This window comes from Taudactylus pleione, unplaced genomic scaffold, assembly GCF_031769625.1.
Source record: "Taudactylus pleione unplaced genomic scaffold, aTauple2 ptg000116l, whole genome shotgun sequence".
Classification (NCBI taxonomy): Eukaryota; Metazoa; Chordata; class Amphibia; order Anura; family Myobatrachidae; genus Taudactylus; species Taudactylus pleione.
The window spans coordinates 15175359-15197660 of NW_028284518.1; the positions used below are offsets into that span (position 1 = coordinate 15175359).

The 22302-nt window shown below is 43.9% G+C and overlaps 1 long non-coding RNA gene across 1 annotated transcript in view; it reads left to right on the forward strand.

Moving 5' to 3' along the window:
* Positions 1-21451, forward strand: part of LOC148524780 (uncharacterized) — a 60098-nt gene extending 38647 nt beyond the window's left edge. The window contains exon 3 of the long non-coding RNA XR_015878352.1: positions 21370-21451. This is a non-coding gene — a long non-coding RNA (uncharacterized LOC148524780). The remainder of the gene's footprint in view (positions 1-21369) is intronic.
* Positions 21452-22302: the final 851 nt, after the last annotated feature.

Below are 22302 nucleotides of genomic sequence, written 5' to 3' on the forward strand. Positions count from 1 at the left end.
TCATAGTTTCTAGTAGAACACCACTGGACATATGTATACCACACCTGGTCATAAATCCTGGCAGAAGCCGGTTTACGCGCTCTGAGCATAGTCTGGACCACAGAGCTAGAAAACCCTTTAGACCTTGGGAGGGATGTCTCAAAAGCCAAGCCGTTAAAGACAGACGGGCCAGGTCCAGATGTAGTCAGGGACCCTGAGACAACAGGTTTGGTCTAGAGGAAGTTGGAGAGGAACATCTATGGAGAGTCTTTGAAGATCGGAGTACCAATGGCACCTGGGCCAAGATGGAGCTACCAACAGGACCTTACCCCCCTCTTGCTTGAATTTCTGAAGAACCCAATGGAGAAGGGAGACTGGAGGAAAGAGGCATGCCAAATGGAAGGTCCACCTCACAGATAATGCATCCACAAAGTCTGCATCAGGTTCCTTCATCCTGGCCCCGTACACTGGAAGCTTGTGTTTGTGTTGTGAGGCCATGAGGTCCACGTCTGGCAGACCCCATTTGTCCACCAGGAGCTGCATGGCTGAGGAAATCCACCTCCCAATTGAGAATCCCTGGGATGAACACTGTGGAGATGGCTGGGATATGGCATTCGGCTCATGTGAGAATGCGGGACACTTCTGCCATTGCTGACCAACTTTGAGTGCCTCCTTGGTGATTGAGGTAGGCTACTGCTGTGACATTATCAGACTGTATTTGTACTGGCCTGCCTTGAAGAATATCCTGAGCCAGAGTGAGGGTTTTGTAAATGGCTTGGAGTTCCAGGACGCTGATTGGTAAGATCACCTCGGCCGGAGTCCAGTGTCCTTGGAAGGAGTGCTGGCCGGTCACTGCACCCCACCCACGAAGGCTTGCATGGTGAGGAGTGATCAGTTGGGGATCCAAAAGGGATGACCCTTGTTTAGGAGGGACGTCTGTAGCCACCAGGATAGGGACAGGCAAACCTCCGGAGAGATGTGCATCATCTAGGATCTGAGCAGATGTGGCAGCCCGTTCTACCTGGAGAGAATCAGGTGTTATAGGGTCCTGGAGTGAAATTGAGCAAACTCCACCATGTCGAAGGTGGATACCATGGATCCCAAGGTCTGCACTGCAGTGTGAATTGACATTTGGTGACTGTGGAGTAATCTGCACACTCAGTGCTGTAATACAGAGATTTTGTCTGCTGTCAGGAAGATTCTCTGAGCCTGAGAGTCCAGGAAGGCTCCCAGATGTACCATTCTTTGAGAAGGGTCAGGGAAGGCTTTTTCCAGTTGATCAGCCAACCTTGTGATTGTAGAAAGGCAATGGTTACTTGTAGATGGCGGTGAAGAATATCTGGGGAGCTTGCTAAGAGCAAGAGATCATCCAAGTATGGGAGCAGTCTGATCCCCTGATGATGAAGATAGGCCACCGTGTTCTTGGTAAAGACCCGAGGAGCTGTAGGAAGCCCAAAAGGCAGTTCTTGAAGTTGGTAATGTTGCTGTAGGACAGCAAACTGGAGATACTGCTGATGAGAAGGAGCTATAGGTACATGTAGGTAAGCGTCCTGAATATCCAGAGACACCATAAAGACCCCAGGCTCCATAGCCAGGACAATATAGAGTAGGGTTTCCATATTAAATCTGGGCACCCTGATAAATTTGTTCAGAGGCTTGAGGTTGAGGATATGCAGATAAGACCCGTTGGGCTTCTGAACCAAGAAAAGGGTAGAATAATAGCCCTTCCCTCACTGTGATGAGGGGACTGGATTTATTACCCCTGAGAGCAGTAAAGACTAAATGGCTTTCTGGAGGAGCAAGGGTTTGCTTGGGTCCGATGGAGGTCCTGTGCAAAAGAAATGCGGGGGGGCAGCCTCAGGAAGGAGAGGGCATATCCGTGGAAGACCACTTTTTTTACCCAGGCGTCTGAAGTGGTCTGACACCAGAACTAGGTGAACTGAAGAAGTTGGCCTCCCACCCTGGGAGCCCCCAGGAAGAGGCCCACCCCGTCAGGCTGAAGGCTTGTCCTTAGATTTGGTAGGTGGGCATCTTGTAGCCCAGGTCTGTTTGGTCCTGGGCTTGGAAGCCTTATTGGATGCTGACTGCCATGGAAAGGACTGACCTTTAGCTTTCCTTGGGAACGAAAGGATGAAATCCGAGGCTTCGTAGCAGATGCAGAGGGTAAACATGCTGTCTTGGAAGCTGCAAAGGCAATCACAATCTTGTCCAATTCTGGATTAAAAATAAAAGTATTAGCACTCCAGAGGGAATTCATCTTTGTTATATGTTTTGCGGGAGCAGCTTGGCATGCGAGTCGTTCCTTCTCGCGTAGTATTACTTTTAAAAGAGGAGTTATGTCAAGCGCTGCACCTCTAAAATAGATGTGTCAAGATACGATAGTTGACAGAATGGTATCTGTTACAATGTACACCCCTATTGTTAATATGAGAAAGAGATCGCGTTCCAATAAATTTCTGGATTATGTCCTATAGCAGTGTTAGCTGTAGACTCCTGCAGGGTATCACACACTATGGGAGATTTGTGCACTGTGCGTGTCATCAAATTATACAAACAATCATATAACAGCTTAATATCTTTACTAATTTATATTGAAACAATAATTATATAAAAAGATTGACACTTGTTTTAGCCTATTTGCTCATGCTCTTAGCAGCTGCATGCATCCACAATGCTGTCCAATATAGGTATTTGTAAAGGTGGATAGAATGAATATACTGTCTCCCTGTATTGACACAAAGTCAGTAGCCCGTGTATTCTTGGGTCAACTAATGCAAAAACTGTTCCAGCAGAGACGACGTCGTCCCGTGATCTATTTGTGATGGTTGCTATGCCGAAATTGCAAAGTTTTTGGTACTGATATCTGGATCCTAAATGTCAGTTACTAACGTTGCCCGGGTTGTCTTCAGGCAGGAGGTGGAACGGGTGTACGTGTGACCGGTGTTTCATCCTGGACTGTGCTATCCGCAAAATAGATCAAGGCGGTGGTGTACTTATACTAAGTGTGCCGGACACTACCACTTACCAGGTCCGGTATCACTGGAATCTCCATTGGCGGCAGGCAGCGGGGGAAAGTCCACGGCGCCTGCTGCCATGACATCCGCTTTGGGTTCCCCTCACGCTGGCTGGAAGTGCATGCGGCCACGGCTCTCCTAGTAGCACGCGCCGACCTGCAAAGAAATTTAAAGTGACATGCGCGCCAAATGTGAAGTCACGTAGGGCGCGAGATTTGAACTTCCTCTATAAAAGGAAGTCTCTGGCACCAGACAGGTGCCAGAGTATAGGCTCCATACCATACTCCAGCGTTCCAGTAATTATGTGTTATCCTGATCTTGACCTTGGCTTGTTTGTGACTCCGAATTCGTCTGACCCCTTGTACTGCTCCTGATATCTGGTTCTGACCCTGGCTACTCCCTGTGACCCATTACGTCTGCTCCCTGGTACCATCTCGTCTGTTTGGTATTGACACGTCCTGTCGACTATGTTTATTCTTCTGCACTTCATCCAGTGCTCACCAGCACCTGTATAGGGGAACCTAACCTAAGGGCCATGACCTGTGTGTCGGATGCAGCCAAGTCCATACCTTCTTGCGAGGGTCCCTGGTGAATACTGCTGACACATTATACTCCGCGCCTCAGGTATAGGTCTAGCCAATTCCCTAAATACGGGCCGCATCCACAATCCGCCTGAGAGTTGTGACAGTTGACACAAGAATATACGGGCTACTGACTTTGTGTCAATACAGAGAGACAGTATATTCATTCTATCCACCTTTACAAATACCTATATTGGACAGCATTGTGGATGCATGCAGCTGCTAAGAGCATGAGCAAATAGGCTAAAACAAGTGTCAATCTTTTTATATAATTATTGTTTCAATATAAATTAGTAAAGATACAGTCATGTCCATAAATATTGGGACATTGACAGAATTTTCATATTTTGGCCTCTATTCACCACCACAATGGCTTTGAAATGAAACAAACAAGATGTGCTTTAACTGCAGACTTTCAGATTTAATTTGAGGGTAATTACATCCAAATCGGGTGAACGGTGTAGAAATTACAACAGTTTCAATATGTGCCTCCCACTTTTTAAGGGGCCAAAAGTAATGGGACTATCAACTCAAAAGCTATTTCATGGACAGATGTGGGCTATTCCCTCACTATTTCATTATCAATTAAGCAGGTAAAAGGTCTGGAGTTGATTCTAGGTGTGACATTTGCGTTTGGAATCAGTTGCTGTCAACTCTCAATATGAGATCCAAAGAGCTGTCACTATCAGTAAAGCAAGCCATCATTAGGCTGAAAAATCAAAACAAACCCATCAGAGCGATAGCAAAAACATTAGGTGTGGCCAAATCAACTGTTTGGAACATTCTTAAAAAGAAAGAACGCACTGAAGAGCTCAGCAACACCAAAAGACCCGGAAGACCACGGAAAACAAATGTGGTGGATGACAGAAGAATTATTTCCCTGGTGAAGAAAAACCCATTCCAAACAGTTGGCCAAATTAAGAACATTCTCCAGGAGGTAGATGTATATGTGTCAAAGTCAACAATCAAGAGAATACTTCACAAGAGTGAATATAGAGGGTTCACCACAAGATGCAAACCATTGGTGAGCCACAAAAACAGGAAGACCAGATTAGAGTTTGCCAAACATCTAAAAAAGCTATTACAGTTCTGGAACAACATCCTATGGACAGATGAGACAAAGATCAACTTGTAACCAGAGTGATGGGAAGAGAAGGAAAGGAACTGCTCATGATCCAAAACATACCACCTCATCAGTGAAGCATGGTGGTGGTAGTGTCGTGGTGTGGGCATGTATGGCTGCCAATGGAACTGGTTCCCTTGTATTTATTGATGATGTGACTGCTGACAAAAGCAGCAGAATGAATTCTGAAGTGTTTCGGGCAATATTATATGCTCATATTCAGTCAAATGCTTCAGAACGCATTGGACAGCGCTTCACAGTGCAGATGGACAATGACCCGAAGCATACTGCAAAAGCAACCAAAGAGTTTTTTAAGGCTAAAAAGTGGAATATTATGCAATGGCCAAGTCAATCCCATGACCTGAATCCGATTGAGCATGCATCGCACTTGATGAAGACAAAACTGAAGGGAAAATGCCCCAAGAACAAGCAGGAACTGAAGACATTTGCAGTAGAGGCCTGGCAGAGCATCACCAGGGATGAAACCCAGCATCTGGTGATGTCTATGCGTTCCAGACTTCAGGCTGTAATTGCCTGCAAAGGATTTGCAACAAAGTATTAAAAAGTGAAAGTTAGATTTAGGATTGTTTAGTTTGTCCCATTACTTTTGGCCCCTTAAAAAGTGGGAGGCACATATAGAAACCGTTGTAATTCCTACACCGTTCACCTGATTTGGATGTAATTACCCTCAAATTAAATCTGAAAGTCTGCAGTTAAATTACATCTTGTTTGTTTCATTTCAAAGCCATTGTGGTGGTGAATACAGGTCAAAATCTGAAAATTCTGTCAATGTCCCAATATTTATGCACCTGACTGTATTAAGCTGATATGATTGTTTGTATAATTTAACAACACACGCAGTACACAAATCTCCCATAGTGTGTGATACCCTGCAGGAGTCTACAGCTAACACTGCTATAGGATATAAGTTGCGGTCGCTCGTTGGCAAAAAAGGGGATGGATATTTAAATTAAGTGCTCGCACTGCGTCGCGTAAGGACGCCCAATATGTTTTAGCGAGCTATGGCAAAGTGCGCTCGCAAGTGTCTAAAGACGCCCCCTTGCCAGTCATAACACACGTCATCTCTGGGAAATGTAGGATTAATCGGGACCATTGTGAGCCATCAGAGCTGCTTGCAGCCCTTGGGGTTGCCTTAACCCGCCACAAGCTCAGCGATCAGTGCTGGCTGAAATACATGCAGGTGACGTGTACAATGACGCTACTTTGCTAATTATGCAAGCCCTTCACGCCTGCGTTCACACATCCTCTCCCGCATTCACAAGCACCTTCCCCTGTTACCACCCACAAACGGCACTATCTGTCACTCAAAGCAGCGACCTGATAGCTAGCTAATTTATGCATGCCCAGAAAACAGCGTTGAAACAGGCAGACACGCCTGCATTTCTCCAACCACTCCCCCGTCACCACCCCCAAACACTGAGAGCCTGTCGCTCATGCGTGTGCTGGGCTGCTGTGACTTAACAGGGAGGGGGAGCGGTGCCAGACTCGGGCCTGGGTAATTTGCTTGGGCCTGGGTAATTTGTACCCACTCCCCCCCTCTCGGCGCCCCTGTCCGTAATCGTAGTGCGATCGATGCACATACACAGTGTTGCTTATACGCATGGGCGATGGCAAACAATCGCTCGAAGTGCATCCATATCAGGCCCTTTATACAGTATACACATTTGCTTCTTGCTTCCCCTATTGAGGCATGTAAAGCTGATCCATATGTGAAGATCCCCCCACACACCTCAATAATCATGCAAATGCATGTGTAATTGACAAGTGTAAAATATACTTTTTAAAGCCACAAGTACTGTAATGAAAATTAATAAATTAATTCTGCAAATAACTGGTCTCTTAAAGGTCTCTTAAAAATTTTAACTTCATATGATGGTAAACCTGTGCAATTTTTCTTTTTTTAAAATTAATTTTAATTATGTGTGTGTACAGTATGTGTATTTTGACTTTTCTTGTGAGTGTATGACCTTTTTTCTTTGTGTGCCTGTATGTCTCCCTTTTTCCCCTCTTTATATCGTTCCCTCCTGTCAGGGGCGTAAGTTCATCTCAGTCGCCCGGAGGCAAGTTAGAGTTTGTCGCCCCCCAAAAAGAAAGGGAAAACAAGGTGATTAAACCTAGCGATTGAGCGATAACGACCGTCGTTATTGCTCAGTCGCTTGGAAATCATCCGCAAATCGTGCAGTAAAATGCTCTAAACGACCAGCGATGTGCGATCCCACCATTTTGCCCGTCAATTAGTTGTTATTGGACATCGTTATCGTTCAATCGTTCATGCATCGGTCCACGTTTTCAAAGCCGGGACGACCAACGACCGGATGCGTCAGATTACAGAAGATTACAATATACCACATGGATATGTATAATTGTTGGTCTTTGGTTGTTTTGTGCAATTGTTCACAAATCGTTCATGCACATGAACGATAACGATCATCTGGAATTGATGAACTATTTGTGAAGATCTTTTGATCTTTCATCTTTCAGGGACAAGTCTGCTAGTGGATGGGCAGCATAACAGTGAGCAATGGTCCTGTATATGTCAGAATTATTACATACGCTATACTTCATATGACGTATATTATAGCTGGTTAAGTGCTAATCAAGCATTTAGAAACCCCCCTCTAGAAATCTTGCATTTGCCACTGAGGCTACTACACTAGGGGAACCATGATCCTAGCATTGGTATATTATTGCAGCCGCGATTCTGGAAAAATACGCAAGAGTGGACAAAGCACTTCTGAGACAAAATTTACATTAATTGTTTATGGAGATGACTTGTAGAAAATTTGTTTAAACCAGGGTCATTGGTCTCCAAAGATCTTTACATTTTGGTCTTTCAAACAATTCAATGTAATTTCAGACAGATACATCATACTACATTTAACCAGTATGTTACAATATTATTCATAAACACAGTAAAGGAATGTTGTTGGGCCTATTTTCAACAATGATGTTTTCCTAAAAGTAGTTCTAACACCTAGCTATGACTTTATCACTACTGACTATAACATCCTCATATAAAGGATTAATACATTTCAATTCAAATACAGAAGTACTGCAAAAAGTGGTATAAGCAAAATAACTATATTCTAGTGGGTTTCTGTTCATATTAATCCAGCTAGCTTTAGTTATTGCAGTTGAAGTTGGTACACTTTCCTTGTGAGAAAGGCCAATGTAAGGCCTAGTTGAATTAAATACTATAATACACTAAAGTGCCAAAAGTCATAGGACAGGTGGCGTCACCATATTGTGACATCTTGAAAATGCCCAGACCTGCAATCTAACCATGAGTCAGTTTGAACAACGGCTAGGCTGCTCATGGCAAGGCAACGTGAATGGTTGAAGTTTGAACGGGTCATGACATTGAGTGCCAAAAGGATGGGACATTCCATTTCCGAAGTTGTGCGGACATTTAACATTCCTCAATCTACAGTGTCACGTGTGTACCGGGAATACCTCATGAAAGGCATTACCACCCACCGTGAACAGCGCAGTGGCCAACCACCGGTGCTTAATGATCGTGATCAGTTGCATCTGGCCAGAATTGTCAGTGGTAACAGACAAGCGACACTGACTCAAATCACATTCGCATTCAATGTAGCAGGTACCAGACGCATATCCAACAGTTCAGTTCAGGGTTTTTTAGTTATAGGGGAAGGAACGTTTGAGCCCTTCAGTAGAGTGGGGAGGTGTCGACTCATTTACTGCCATGGATTTAGAAAATTCACTTTGAAATCAAAAAGGGAGCCAAACTGCTGAAACTCGGCCATCAGGTTAGGGATTGAGATGACCGGGTTAGACAAGACAACCAGTAAATTGTCTGCAAACAGTGCTATCTTATAGTCTGTGTCACCCACCCTGAAACCAGTGATATTTGGGTTGAGTCTGACACGCAAGGGCTTCCATGCATAATATAAAAATTATGGGGGAAAGGGGGCACCCCTGTCTAGTGCCATTTTTAATCTGGACCGGGTCCGGGAGGGCCCCATTGATCCAAATCCGTGCAGTGGGAGAGCGATAAAGTGCCAATATCCGTTGGAGGCCCACAGGACAAAGACCCAAATATGTCAAAACCCCTTCCATAAATATCCAGCCGATCCTGTCAAATGCCTTTTCAGCATCTGTTGGAAGCATCACCACTGGAATGGAGCCGCCAGAAGCCAGATGAATAAGATCTATAGCTTTAGTAGTATTATCCGGTGCCTCCTTCCCAGAAACAAAACCTACTTGATCCGAGTGTATTAAGATAGAAAGGAACGACTTAACTCTATTAGCAATGAGTTTTGCAAACAATTTAACATCGGTATTAATGAGTGATATTGGGCCGTAGCTAGCGTACCTAGTCTCTGTCAGATCAGATAGGATCTGAGGGAATGGAGAAGACATGTCTCGTTTCCAGCAGTCTCAGCTGTTGGAGCAGGGCGAGTTTCCTACTCGTTTTCTCACGCTTAAACATTGAGCCTAGTTGGATTAGTTTTCCACGTAATACGCATTTCTGAGCCTCCCACACTGTGACCCCAGAGACCTCGGGTGTCTCGTTAGAGGAAAAGTAGTCATTAATCGCCTCAACCAGCTGAGACAGCGCGGGTCAGCCAGAATTTTTTCGTTGAGATGCCACACACACTGCCTATAATTGGGGTATGAGATCTCAAGGGTCAGGGAAATGAGGGGTGTGGTCCGACCATGTAATAGAGCCTATGGTAGTGGAGTGAATCAAATCTATGAGGAAGTAGAAAAGAATCTAACCTGGAGTACACATCATGGAGCCTAGAGTAAAATGTGTAATCCCTATCCCCCAGGTGTTGAAGTCGCCAAGTGTCAACCAGCTGATGGTCATGGAAAGCATGCCTCACCTTGTGATGGGAAGCCAATGAGAGACTAGCAGGTGTTCCTGATACATATATTTCCGGCTGGAGAGACCAATTCAAGTCACCACCAATAATCGGGATACCTACGACCAGTGGAGCAATCCAATCTGAAACTGTAGAGAGAAAAGCTGGCTGATTCTTGTTGGGGACATAGAGGTTGATGAATGTATAAAGTTGACCATATAGTGTGCACTTGACCAAAACCGTCCTGCCCTCCTCCAAAGTTACTGGACAGGAGGCGTTTAGATAGCAGAATGGTTACTCCTACAGTTTTGCCCTTAGTATTATTATTATAAAAATAAACCGGAAAATTACGGTCTTTGAGAATAGGGGCATCAGCAGACCTAAAGTGTCTTTCCTGGAGGAATGCCACATCTGCTTTAAAATCAAACAGATCACGGAGGACCCTAGATTTCTTCTCTGGCAAATATAGTCCCTTTACATTAAGCGAAACCACATTATGCTGAGCGCGCCAGCCCGGGAGGACTGGCGGGCGGCGGCGGGAGCGGCGTCGCGGACTGGAGGAGCAGCAGCAGCAGCGTGGATTCAGGTAAGTATGTTTTTATATATATTTTTTTAAAAACCTGTCAGCACTACTGGGGGCACAACGGGGGAGGGGGGTGGCTACCACTGGGGGGACCTCTACTGGGGTGGGGGCACAACGGGGGGGGTGGCTAATACTGGAGGCACCATTATAAGGAGGACCTCTACTGGGGGGGCTATTACTGGGGCACCATTATTAGGAGGACCTCTACTGGGGGGGCTATTACTGGGGGCACCATTATTAGGAGGACCTCTACTGGGGGGTACTATTACTGGGGGCACCATTATTGAGAGGACCTCTACTGGGGAGGACTATTACAGGGGTCACTTAATCGGGAGGGGGAACCTCAACTGGGGACCACTACTTGGGGGGGAACTACTACTGGGGGCATTATAAAAGGGGCCTACTACTAGGGGCACTGCACTGGGGGGACCACAACTGGGGGCAATAACAGGAAGGACCACTACAGGGACCACTGGATAGGGGGGGTCACTACTGGGAGCCTGCATTTGGGAGACCACTACTGGGGGCACTGCATGGGAGGGGGGGGACTACTGCTGGGGGCACTATATAAGGGGCTTACTGCTAGGGGCACTGCGGGGACCACTACAGGGTCACTAGATAGGGGGGATCACTACTGGGTGCCTGCATAAGGGGGACCACTACTGGGAAACCTGCATGGGGGGGACTACTGCTGGGGGCACTATATAAAGGGCACTGCATAGGGGGGGACTACTACTGGGGGCACTATATAAAGGGCACTGCATAAGGGGATACCACTATACCACTAGTGCACTGCATTGTGGGGACTGCTACTGGGGGCACTGCATAAGGGGGAACACTACATAGGGCACTGCATTTGGGGGGACCACTACTGGGGGCACTGAGTAAGGGGAACTAATTGGGGGCTGTATAAGGGGGACCACTACTGGGGATACTGTATAAGGGGCACTACTATGGACCTGCATAAGAGGGACCACAACTGCATACTGGGGGTACTGTATAAGGGGTACTACTGGGGTTAAGGTGCATATGGATAGGAATGTTTAGCGTGAAAATAAAGGGGTGTGTCATGTTGACACGCCCCATTTTTAAGTGACCACGCCCATTTTTTTTCCCCCCGCGCACGCCTTCAGCACGCACATATCGGGATGTTGGGGGGGGCTCCCTTTTCAAATTTGCCCTGGGATCCAAATACCCTAGTTACACCACTGAAACCAACAATAATGTAGTCACCTAGATTAGAGATCTATCTTAAGTCCAAATATGGTTGGTGGTGCACCCAGGAGTCAAAAAGGTCAATATATGCAAAAAAAATTCCTTGTGTAGACTCCTTTGTGGGGCACTCTTTGATCGAAAGTAATTATTACAATAATGAGCAATGGTAGTATTAAAATAACAATTTTTATTAGTATACTCTTTAAAATAAAGTTATAGTCGTAAAAAAATATAACTGTTTATTAATTCGATTCATAATCTATCAGAGAGTCCATAATTGACTCCAGTTTGATAGTAGATGAGGCAAAAATAATCTTAATATAATACTCCTACAAAGAGAAAGCATAAACTAATTTCCCCAGTGGGATATGTAGGGAGTTATGTCTCTCAGTAACTAGCACTTGTCAGGTGTCACAATACAGAAATGCTTCAACAATTATACTCAAAAGTAGAGAGTTATGAGATTTAAAGAAACAAAATTATAAACAAAAACTTTATGATTGTAAGCATAAGTATGTAATGATCAACCTGAGCAAATATTATATTCATAAAACACCAAAGGATTACATTTAATTCACGACAATGATGAATGAAACCCGTTTCTTAACAGGGTAATTCCAAATTTAAATTAGTTCAACAAGACAAATAGCAACATAAATTGTGTGGTAGCAAAATAGATGTATAACAAACGGGCTAAACTAATTTGAAACAGTTATTCTCTTCCAGATAGTAGAGTGTTAGCATATGACAAATAATTCCAAAGGGTAATTTACCCTAACTATGAATGGAAAGGATTCCTTTGCAAGATATTATTATCATCAGGACAATTGAGGGATGCAATTAGCAACATGTTGAAACGGAGATTGTCATAGTGAATAAGTACAAATGTAACAACCAATTTAAGATAATTATCAGACAGTTATCCCCTTCAGGGAAATATCAGCATGTAGCAAAATAAATTGTCAATATATAATAGACAATCCCTAGAGGTTTGAGTCAAAGAGATCGCATAAGTATATTATTTCATATTCTAGTCATAAACATCACTGTAATTGTAGTCATCATCCCTTCATTTTTCTGTTTCAACATGGATTTACAGGCAAAAGTGTCTCCCTTCCTATTGTGAATATGTATATTCAACAAAATATAGAATAGAAAGAATAAAATGATTCATATAAGTGTCTCCCCACTTCTGCTGTCACTCCCAAAATGGGGTGATGAGAGAGTGAGAGAGACTAGTGTCTCATGAAACAACATTACAGTGTAGAGACTGTTAAAGATTTCCAGGGTGTTAGATTAACTCTGTTACGAAGGCATTGCAGAGTCAAAACACGCCCAAATCATTCAGCCTGAACACCTGGAGTGAAAAAAAGGGGGGGGGGGAGGGAGTTTGTACTTATAAGTATGTTGTTTCCATTGAATTAAATGAAGACCCAGCAGTGGGAGAGTTAACACAATGCTATTCTGAGAGTAGGGTTTCCTAATAGAGCTATAGTGTCATCTAATGTCAAAGCTTCCTATAGATACTAATGTATCAATTGGCAACAATGTATCAGGAGCTCAAAAACACATAGCCCTTGTGGCTGTCTATACTCACGGCGCTGTATCATGGAATCCTTCAGCACAAATGCAGCAGACAAGCGCCGTGATCAGCTGGTCTGTCCAGGAATAGCCGGATCGGCTGGTATAACACAGAAGTCTCCTATGTCATGCGGCACTATATTACGCTGGTCAATCAGTGGGGCCGCATTCAGACAGTATGCCCAGATTGGGGGAGAGCGGCCAGCGTGGCGTGGAGATATCCTCCTTCCCGCATGCAGCAATAAAGTGTCAGCATACAGCTGCAAGTCCGTGAATCAGCTGACCCAGCCAGCGTGGGTATGTTTGCTTGACGCGCACGTTTCGCCTAAGGCTTTGTCACAAGATAGGATTTTAGTTACTTTTTTGTAATAACTGACTGGAACATATATAAATAATGTGACACAAATAATACAATAAAATATTTATAAGGATACATAGATGTGGTGGGTCTGGAGAAGAGGCAGAAATGTACCAGTCCCTGTACTGAAGGTCATCCAGTAACCTGAAAAAATAAGAATCGAGTGAGACAAACAAAGAAAACTCCTCAACAGAGACATTGTTAAGATACATAAAGTTCATGTGTCATGGGGTGAAATGCAGTTCAATATGTAGGAAGACGTCACTAAGGAGTCAAGGTCATGGATTGCGTTGATTGGTAGGAGGTTTCGGGTTGCGACACACCAGTTGCAGGTGTTAGGATGAGAAAGCTCCTGCAGTATAGAACCCAAAAGAGACTCTTGCCAGTCTGGAAGGGACACCAGGGGAATGTTCAGGGAGGAACAGAAGGAGGGAAGGTCAGCCGGGTCTTTGAAGGTAGACAACTTGCCGTGGTGGGAGATTTGAAGGCTGAAAGGGAATCCCCATCTGTATTTAATCCCGAGTTTACGTAATTTGGCAGTCAGGGGTTGTAAAGCCCTGCGTTTTTGAAGTGTCAACCATGACAAATCTTGAAAGACCTGAATCTGTTGACCATCGACATCTATGACATCCAAACAATGAACCTTACGCAGGATATCCTCTTTCTGAGAGTAGTAATGTAACCGGCATATAATATCTCTTGGGTGATCGGACGGGGATCCTCTGGGACGTAAGGAACGGTGAGCTCTATCAAACTCTATCTGTGAGCTGGAATCTTGCCCCAGGAGGTTATTGAAAGCCCTGGTGAGGAAATCGATAAGGTCTTGTGGTGGTATATCCTCCAAAACCCCTCTAATCTGGAGATTATTCCACCTCCCTCTATTGTCCAAATCATCCAAGCGATCCTGAAATTGCTGGAATACAACTGACTGTCGGAGGACGGCCGCCCGAAGGGCATTTTCAGATGTGGCGGAGTCAGAGGTAAAGGTTTCTAAAGATGCAAGATGAGTGCCCAATTTAGACACTTCCACTTGAACCAATGCGATTTCAGTGCAAACAGTATAAGGAATCCTAAGTTCCAACTGTTCGAAATCCTGTTTCCTTGGCATGGAACGAAGCAGCTCCAGGACTTGTGAGATCCGGTGAAGAGTTCAGACCAAGAGAAGGATCTTCATTCATGGATGGAGAAACTGAAGCCAAGGAGAGCCTGGGAGAGGGAGGATTAGGTGACTCTACTGCTGGGGCAGAGCCCTGGGGTCGAAAAACTGCCGCATATCGGAGAAAGAAGGAGTAGTCATACGGCAAGCAGAGCCTTTCCCTTGCAATCTTTTCTGTTCCTTCTGAGAGCTCTTCCTACCTTTCACCATGAGGCAGACAATAGATAACAATGGAGAGGTAAAAAGAGACGGCACCAATGAAATGAAATATGGATACAATATAACGCAGTCAAAGTCGCCGTTGACCCATTCCCCCTAGAAAGTGGCTAGGCTGGCATCAACACACAGAAGAGGCGATTCCGAGTTAGTGTAGGCAGTCTCCAATGGGCACCCCACACTCCAGGTGCCGGCCAAAGGAGAAGAGTGGAGGAGGCAGTGATACACAACAAATAAAGAATCCACAAATTATGAGGCTGTAACTGCAGATAATTGTAGGTAAGAAGAGTCTAAAAGCTCTTGTAGTTCTGAAAAGCACCATCAGATGTCATCGGCATACAGGAGTTGGCGTGCAGTGAAAAAACAGTAAAATAATGAAGCCAATGTCGTTGAGTTAAGTAGTGCAATTACTAGAAATGGTCAGCAGGGGGAGCTCCAGGGACATCCAATGTGAAAGAACAGTCTCCTCTAACAAATCTTCACAGAAATAGGAAATATAGGTGAATACTAAATAAAGAGAAATAAGTCCCTTGTAGCTGTAGGTGACAATATGAGGCAATCCTGAGAGTTGATCAGGGTATATAAGAGTCAGGCATACAGAGGGTGTATGTAATAGTAACAGTCAGCTTCTCACAGGGATGGGTGCACCTCACAGGGCCAATGGTGCATAAAGGCTGAATGTACAGGAGTCAATGTGCGAAGGGCAGTGGGCTAAGACCAGCGAAGAGCCCGCAGCGTCCAGGGAGCCAGCCACTGTGTGGAGGGAGAGCTAGAAGCTGGAGGGCCCTTGTGAGGAAAGCAGCCACCGCCGAGTCCACCACTTCCGGTTGTGGGCAGCGGAGATAGAGCCGTGGTGAGACTGACTGGGGCCCGGACAACAGTATCTGCTGATCGGAGGGCTGGGAGAGGCACACAGAGCGTGAAGGAGCCCAGGAGGGAGCGCTCCCGATGCACGGCGCAGAGGACGGGCCGTCGGATTTCCTCTCTAATTGAGGTCCCGGCTGTCACAGCGTGAACAGGCCGCAATCCTTGGGATATTGGGAAACATGCACACTAGGTAGGCACCGGTTCTTGGTGTTACTATGGAAATTGGGGGGACCCAGGCATCCCATTAAAGGGGACAAAGGGTGATATTTTCCTAGTGCTGGCCAGGAGCCTCGAGGATGCATGTCCAGTTCAGATGCCAACCAGGCCATGCCCCCCTAAATCTAACTATATTTTAATATTTAGCTGTCCTAATCTTATAGTAACTATTATATTTTAACAATTATAATAAAAGAAATACAGTATTTTAATATCTTAGTGCACCTTATATAGACATGCAAAAACATTTGGTAATTATATTACCAATTATTCTGACATATCATAAGGGGTTAGAAAAAGCAGTCAAATCTTTGGGAGTGTTACAAGCTACTGGTGTAATAGGTTTTCTGTATCTCTTTTTTTTTAAATTGTGAGCAGATATTCTATTCTTCTTGTAAAAGAAAAGGAGAGTTGGATAGACCAAATGTCATTGAAAATTCTAATACAAATTTGTCAGCCAGTGACCAAAGGATTGTACGCCCTGTCATGTAGAACAGTCAGGGTTATTCCAGAGGGAGTCTGGTGCTAGAGGTATCCACAACAAGTGTCATTCTGAATTGATAATGGTAAACAATGGACATGGTGATATTTTGTCTATAGAGAACCAAGGAGCAGAGAAAAGAGAGAGAGTAAATATCCAGGATCTTAATGTTCTCTGCTACAATACTTTACCACACCTATTGGAATACTTAGCATTATTTATCACCTCCAATGCTGTGACTGAACAACACAATGACATACTTTTAACTGCAGACTGTTATTTATTCCAAGACAACTGACTCAAAGGCACATGGATTATAATTAGGCTTGCCACAATATCCCTTCAATCCAGTACACTTACAGTGCATCCGGAAAGTATTCACAACGCTTCACTTTTTCCACATTTTGTTATGTTACAGCTTTATTCCAAAATGGAATAAATTAATTTTTTGTCCACAAAATTCTACCCACAATACCCCATAATGACAATGTGTAAAAAGTTTTTTTGAGATTTTTGCAGATTTAATAAAAAAACAAAAAAACAAAACTAAGAAGTCACATGTACATAAGTATTCACAACCTTTGTTCAATACTTTGTTGATGCACCTTTGGCAAAAATTACAGCCTCAAGTCTTTTTGAATATGATGCCACAAGCTTGGCACACCTATCTTTGGGCAGTTTTGCTCGTTCCTCTTTGCAGCAGCTATCAAGCTCCATCAGGTTGGATGGGAAGCGTCGGTGCACAGCCATTTTCAAATCTCTCCAGAGATGTTCAATTGCATTCAAGTCTGGGCTCTGGCTGGGCCACTCAAGGACATTCACAGAGTTGTCCTGAAGCCAGTCCTTTGATATCTTGGCTGTGTGCTTCGTGTCGCTGTCCTGCTGAAAGATGAACCGTCGCCCCAGTCTGAGGTCAAGAGCGCTCTGGAGCAGGTTTTCATCCACGATGTCTCTGTACATTGCTGCATTCATCTTTCCCTCTATCCTGACTAATCTCCCAGTTCCTGCCACTGTAAAACATCTGCACAGCATGATGCTGCCATCACCATGCTTCACTGTAGGGATGGTATTGGCCTGGTGATGAGCGGTGCCTGGTTTCCTCCAAACATAATGCCTGATATTCACGCCAAAGAGTTTGATCTTTGTCTCTCATGGTCTGAGAGTCATTCAGGTACATTTTGGCAAACTCCAGGCGGGCTGCTATGTGCTTTTTACTAAGAAGTGGCTTCCGTCTGTCACTTTACCATACAGGCCTGATTGGTGGATTGCTGCAGAGATGGTTGTCCTTCTGGAAGGTTGTCCTCTCTCCACAGAGGAATGCTGTAGCTCTGACAGAGTGACCATCGGGTTCTTGGTCACCTCCCTGACTAGGACCCTTCTCTCCCGATCACTCAGTTTAGACGGCCGGCCAACTCTAGGAAGTCCTGGTGGTTCCGAACTTCTTCCATTTACAGATGATGGAGGCCACTGTGCTCATTGGGACCTTCAAAGCAGCAGATATTTTTCTGTACCCTTCCCCAGATTTGTGGCTCGAGACAATCCTGTCTCGGAGGTCTACAGACAATTCCTTGGTCTTCCTGCTTGGTTTGTGATCTGACATGTCCTGTCAAATGTGGGCCCTTATATAGACAGGTGTATGCCTTTCAAAATCATGTCCAATAAAGCTGTAGGAACATCTCAAGGATGATCAGTGGAAACAGGATGCACCTGAGCAAAATTTTGAGCTTCATGGCAAAGGCCGTGAATACTTATGTACATGTGATTTCTTAGTGTTTTTTTTTAATTATATGTGCAAAAATCTCAAAAAAACTTTTACATGTTGTCATTATGGGTTATTGTGTGTAGAATTTTGAGGCCAAAAATGAATTTATTAAATTTTGGAATAAGGTTGTAACATAACAAAATGTGGAAAAAGTGAAGCGTTGTGAATACTTTCCGGATGCACTGTATGATTAAAGACCCCATACATCTGCTGACGGATTGCGCGATCCTGTGATTGGATCGAACCGCAGGTGGGAAATGCCGACCAGCGGCCATCGATGTTCCATGATCCATCGCAGGATCCATGAAATCCACCATGCTAAATTTCACTGATGTGCCAATCATGATCATATTTTGATCGTGATTGGCAAATCTATGAAATCCAACATGATGGATGTCACCGATCCTGTGATGCCGGGTTGCAGGATCGCAACATCACGGCAATCCGTTGCAGATGTATGAGGACCTTTACACAAGTTCTGTAGCTGATTAAAACCAGGTGAAATCCAGGCTTGAATTTAGCCAGGCATAAGCTGGCCATACACCAGTCCACATTTCCTCCAACCATCTAAATGGTTGGATGGTTGGAGGAAAGTTGGTCTGGTGTATGGCCAGCTATAGAACCTTTGTAATTTATATGTCCCGGAAGCTCACACAAAATACCAAGGCACCTACCTTAAGGGTGTAACGGGCAGTGTACACATTACACTAAAATGGAAAATTCAGAATATACTCTATATAGTGGGGTTGATTATTAATTGAGTGCAAAGGAAAAAAAGCATATAACTTTGCACTGTGGCAAAACCATGTTGCACTGCAGGTGGGGTAGATTTAAAATGTGGAGAGAGATTACATTTAGGAGGTTTGTGTAGCTTATTCAGACCCGCTCACTAAGATGCATACTCTCGCTGCTATGCATCGCAGGGCCCATGTGTATGCATCGCAATGCGCATACCTTAGGGAAAGTTTACAATGCATTCACTCGCTGCTCATAGACAGCCCAGCAGAGTGAGTGACAGGAGAAGCTGTTTGTAGGTGGTAACAGGGGCTGGCCATTAAAAATGGGGGAGTGGAGGTGCAAACGCAGGCGTGCCTGAGCATCTCAATGGCGGTTTAGAGGTGTGCATAATTATAAGACAGCATCATAGTACACGTCACCTGACTTGTTTTTACACTGAAGTGCTCGCAGTGCTTGTGGCAGGGTATGATCAGCCTCAAGCGCTGCGATAGCATCCGATGTACCGATGGTTGCATACACTTCCTGGACATGACGTGCACAAGTGGGCGTCTTAAAACAGGCTGGTGGGTGTCTGCATACACTATGTGATTGTTCTCTAAGAGATACTGGGCCTGATTCAGAGCCGGACGCAAGTGACCGTTCGCTTGTCCGCCGTACGAGCGGAAATATTAAAATTCAAGTGCTCGCTCGTAAGTTCGCTCGTAGCTAATTTTCCGCCCCATAGTCTCCCAACTCCTCCTCTAGCTAGCGAACGTTCAAAATAGCGACCGTCCATCTCCTCTTTGGTTGCATGGAACGCTCGCACAAGTCAATTCCGGAAGTAGCCCTGTCAGTTTTCGATTGCTTGCTATTTCATTCTTCAAACATACTTTAATCGTTTCATGGCAATCACTATATTAATTACCTTAATTGCTATTCACATGTTTTCAATCCTGTTTTTTTTTTCATTGTCAATAAACTTTATTCTTGTCAGTGTGTCTCATTTGTACCGCAGACTACGTACGATTTCACCAATGGTATTGTTTTTCGAATTTAAAGGTTTTTTGGAATGATACTATTGTTTTCCGTTGTTTTTTATAGGCATATTTTAGTACTTTATTTTTTTAATTTAAATTAGCTTACGCATGTCACTGCATCAAGCCTATCATAACTCACATTATATTTGTGAGTCTGTAGGTTATATGACTCATACAATAACCAATAGAATGGTTCCTGTTAATTTACAAAGTACATTAGCCGATCAAATTTTTTCTAGGGCCTTTATTAAAACTGTTTTGTGTAAAAAAAATCATTGCCATCATGAGAGCCTCCGCGTTTTGTAGGCGTGAGCTCCTGGTCCTCACAGAAGTGATGGACCAGAGAATCACCTATCAGCTTCCCCCCATCACAAACCTCCGCAAGCGGATGGCGTACACGGAGGTGCACCGCCGCCTGCGCTCCCTCGGCTATCGCCGAAATATTGGCCAACTTGAGCGCAGGTGGTCGGATTTGCGCTGCCGAACCCCACGCCTGCTTGCACGTTTGCGTCTCCAGATTCTGGAAAGTAAGTGTCTATGTGTTTGTATATCTTTTTTGTTTTATTTTTTTGTGGCCCTACCTGCGTGTGCATGTTTCCAGTATAGCCCTTTTTGTGTTTTTTGGCCCTACCTGCGTGTGCATGTTTCCAGTATAGCCCTGTTTGTGTTTTTTGGCCCTACCTGCGTGTGCATGTTTCCAGTATAGCCATGTTTGTGAATTTTGGCCCTACCTGCGTGTGCATGTTTCCAGTATAGCCTGTTTGTGTTTTTTGGCCCTACCTGCGTGTGCATGTTTCCAGTATAGCCCTGTTTGTGAATTTTGGCCCTACCTGTGTGTGCATGTTTCCAGTATAGGTGTTTTTTTTTTTTTTGCAGGTTTTTTTGAAGAAAAAAGATAAACAAAAAAGCATTGTAATTAAATATGTTGGTCTCCATCATTTAGGGGCTGAGCGGACAATGAGACGGCGCAGACGGGTGTCTCGACCCCTATCCCCCACTCCCACCCAAACATCCTCTGCCCACTCTTCCCCAAATTCCCCCTCCACCCCAGACCTTGCCGCCCGTCAGTCCCCTCGCTCTCCTCACCTTACCATCCCTCCAACTTCCCCCTCCCCTCAAACCCCCCCTCTCTTTTCCTCACCCTCCACTTCCTCCCAGATTACACCTCCTCCTTCCCAGAGCCACTGGCCAACCTCTGAAGAGGAGGATTTCGGTGCCCCAGGGCCAGGCACCATTTTGTCCGTTATGTTTTACATTTTAAACTATGTTTTTTTTAGGGTTTTTGTCATTTGGGTTGATGTTGTCCTTTTGCCTGTGCAGTTCAAAATATTAAAGTAGTTCCAATGTTTTTGATATATATCTTTGTGAAACAATGTCAAGGATGTTTTACCCTGACACATGTCCAAACACTCACACTTGTGTCTTTCTTGTTAACGCTACCCACAAATGTTGTATTTTTTCCCCTTTGTATTTTTTTTTAGTTTTGTATTTTTTTTTTTTGTGCCCTTATTTGTTTTGAATCTGTTCGTTTTGCATTCCTTTTGTTTTGGGCCTGTTTTTTTTTTTTTTTTAACGATAGTCTGAATTGTTAGATTTTTTGAAAAACTAATCCACACATTTTTTTTACCCACAGAGGAGCAGAGGCGGAACGAGGCATTGTCTGCAGGCTTAATGGAGCTACGGGGCCATATCGTAGCAGTGCTGGTCTCCTTGGACCATATTTTGGCGAGCCTGCGCCACTAAAGTTTTTTTTTTTTTAAAAACTGTTTAAAAATAAAGTTTATTTTGATTTATTTAAGTCTCATTCCTTGTGTGTAAATCTTAGATTGTTGAACCTTACATACGTCTACTATTTGTCCCTGATTTTTAAAGTAATGTAAATTTGTTTGTCGAAAGCTCCAGTAAGTATGTAAGCTTGCACATTAAACACATAACAATACCAATAGGTTTGGAGAAGTAACCTCAAAATGTGATTATTTTTTGGTGTGGGTAATGTTAAAATTAAAGCTACCTGCTTAGGCATACAATTGCAAACATACTGATTCACCATAATACCATTGGTGTTTGTTTTTAGCAACAAAACAGGGTACTAAACTTTTCCAAATAAGAAATGACAGTATTAGGCATTAAGCAACTTTGCATTTTTAGAAACAGGTTACACTTGGTTGTAATTTACGATGGAAATGGTTGGTTAACGTAAAATTAAATTTTAATGCACACAAATAATAAACACCAAGTGAATACACACAATAAATTCAAAAATTCAAAACACACACACAAGTCAAAAACACACCAAAACCCCCCAAAAAACACAATCAGGAACTGTTTGAAGAAGTAGCATGCCAACATGAATCCACAAATGAGGAGAAGAAATCATTGTTCCCATGGTTATATCCAATGTGTCCACATAAAGTCATTTGTGTTGATCAGGTAGTAGGCATGGATTTTTAGGGTCATTTGAGGGATAAAAAACAAACAAAAAATAAAAACAGTTAAAAATGTACTTTAAAATATTACATGTCTACATTGTGGCAATTTTAAACATTATGAGGAAATAATTACCTAA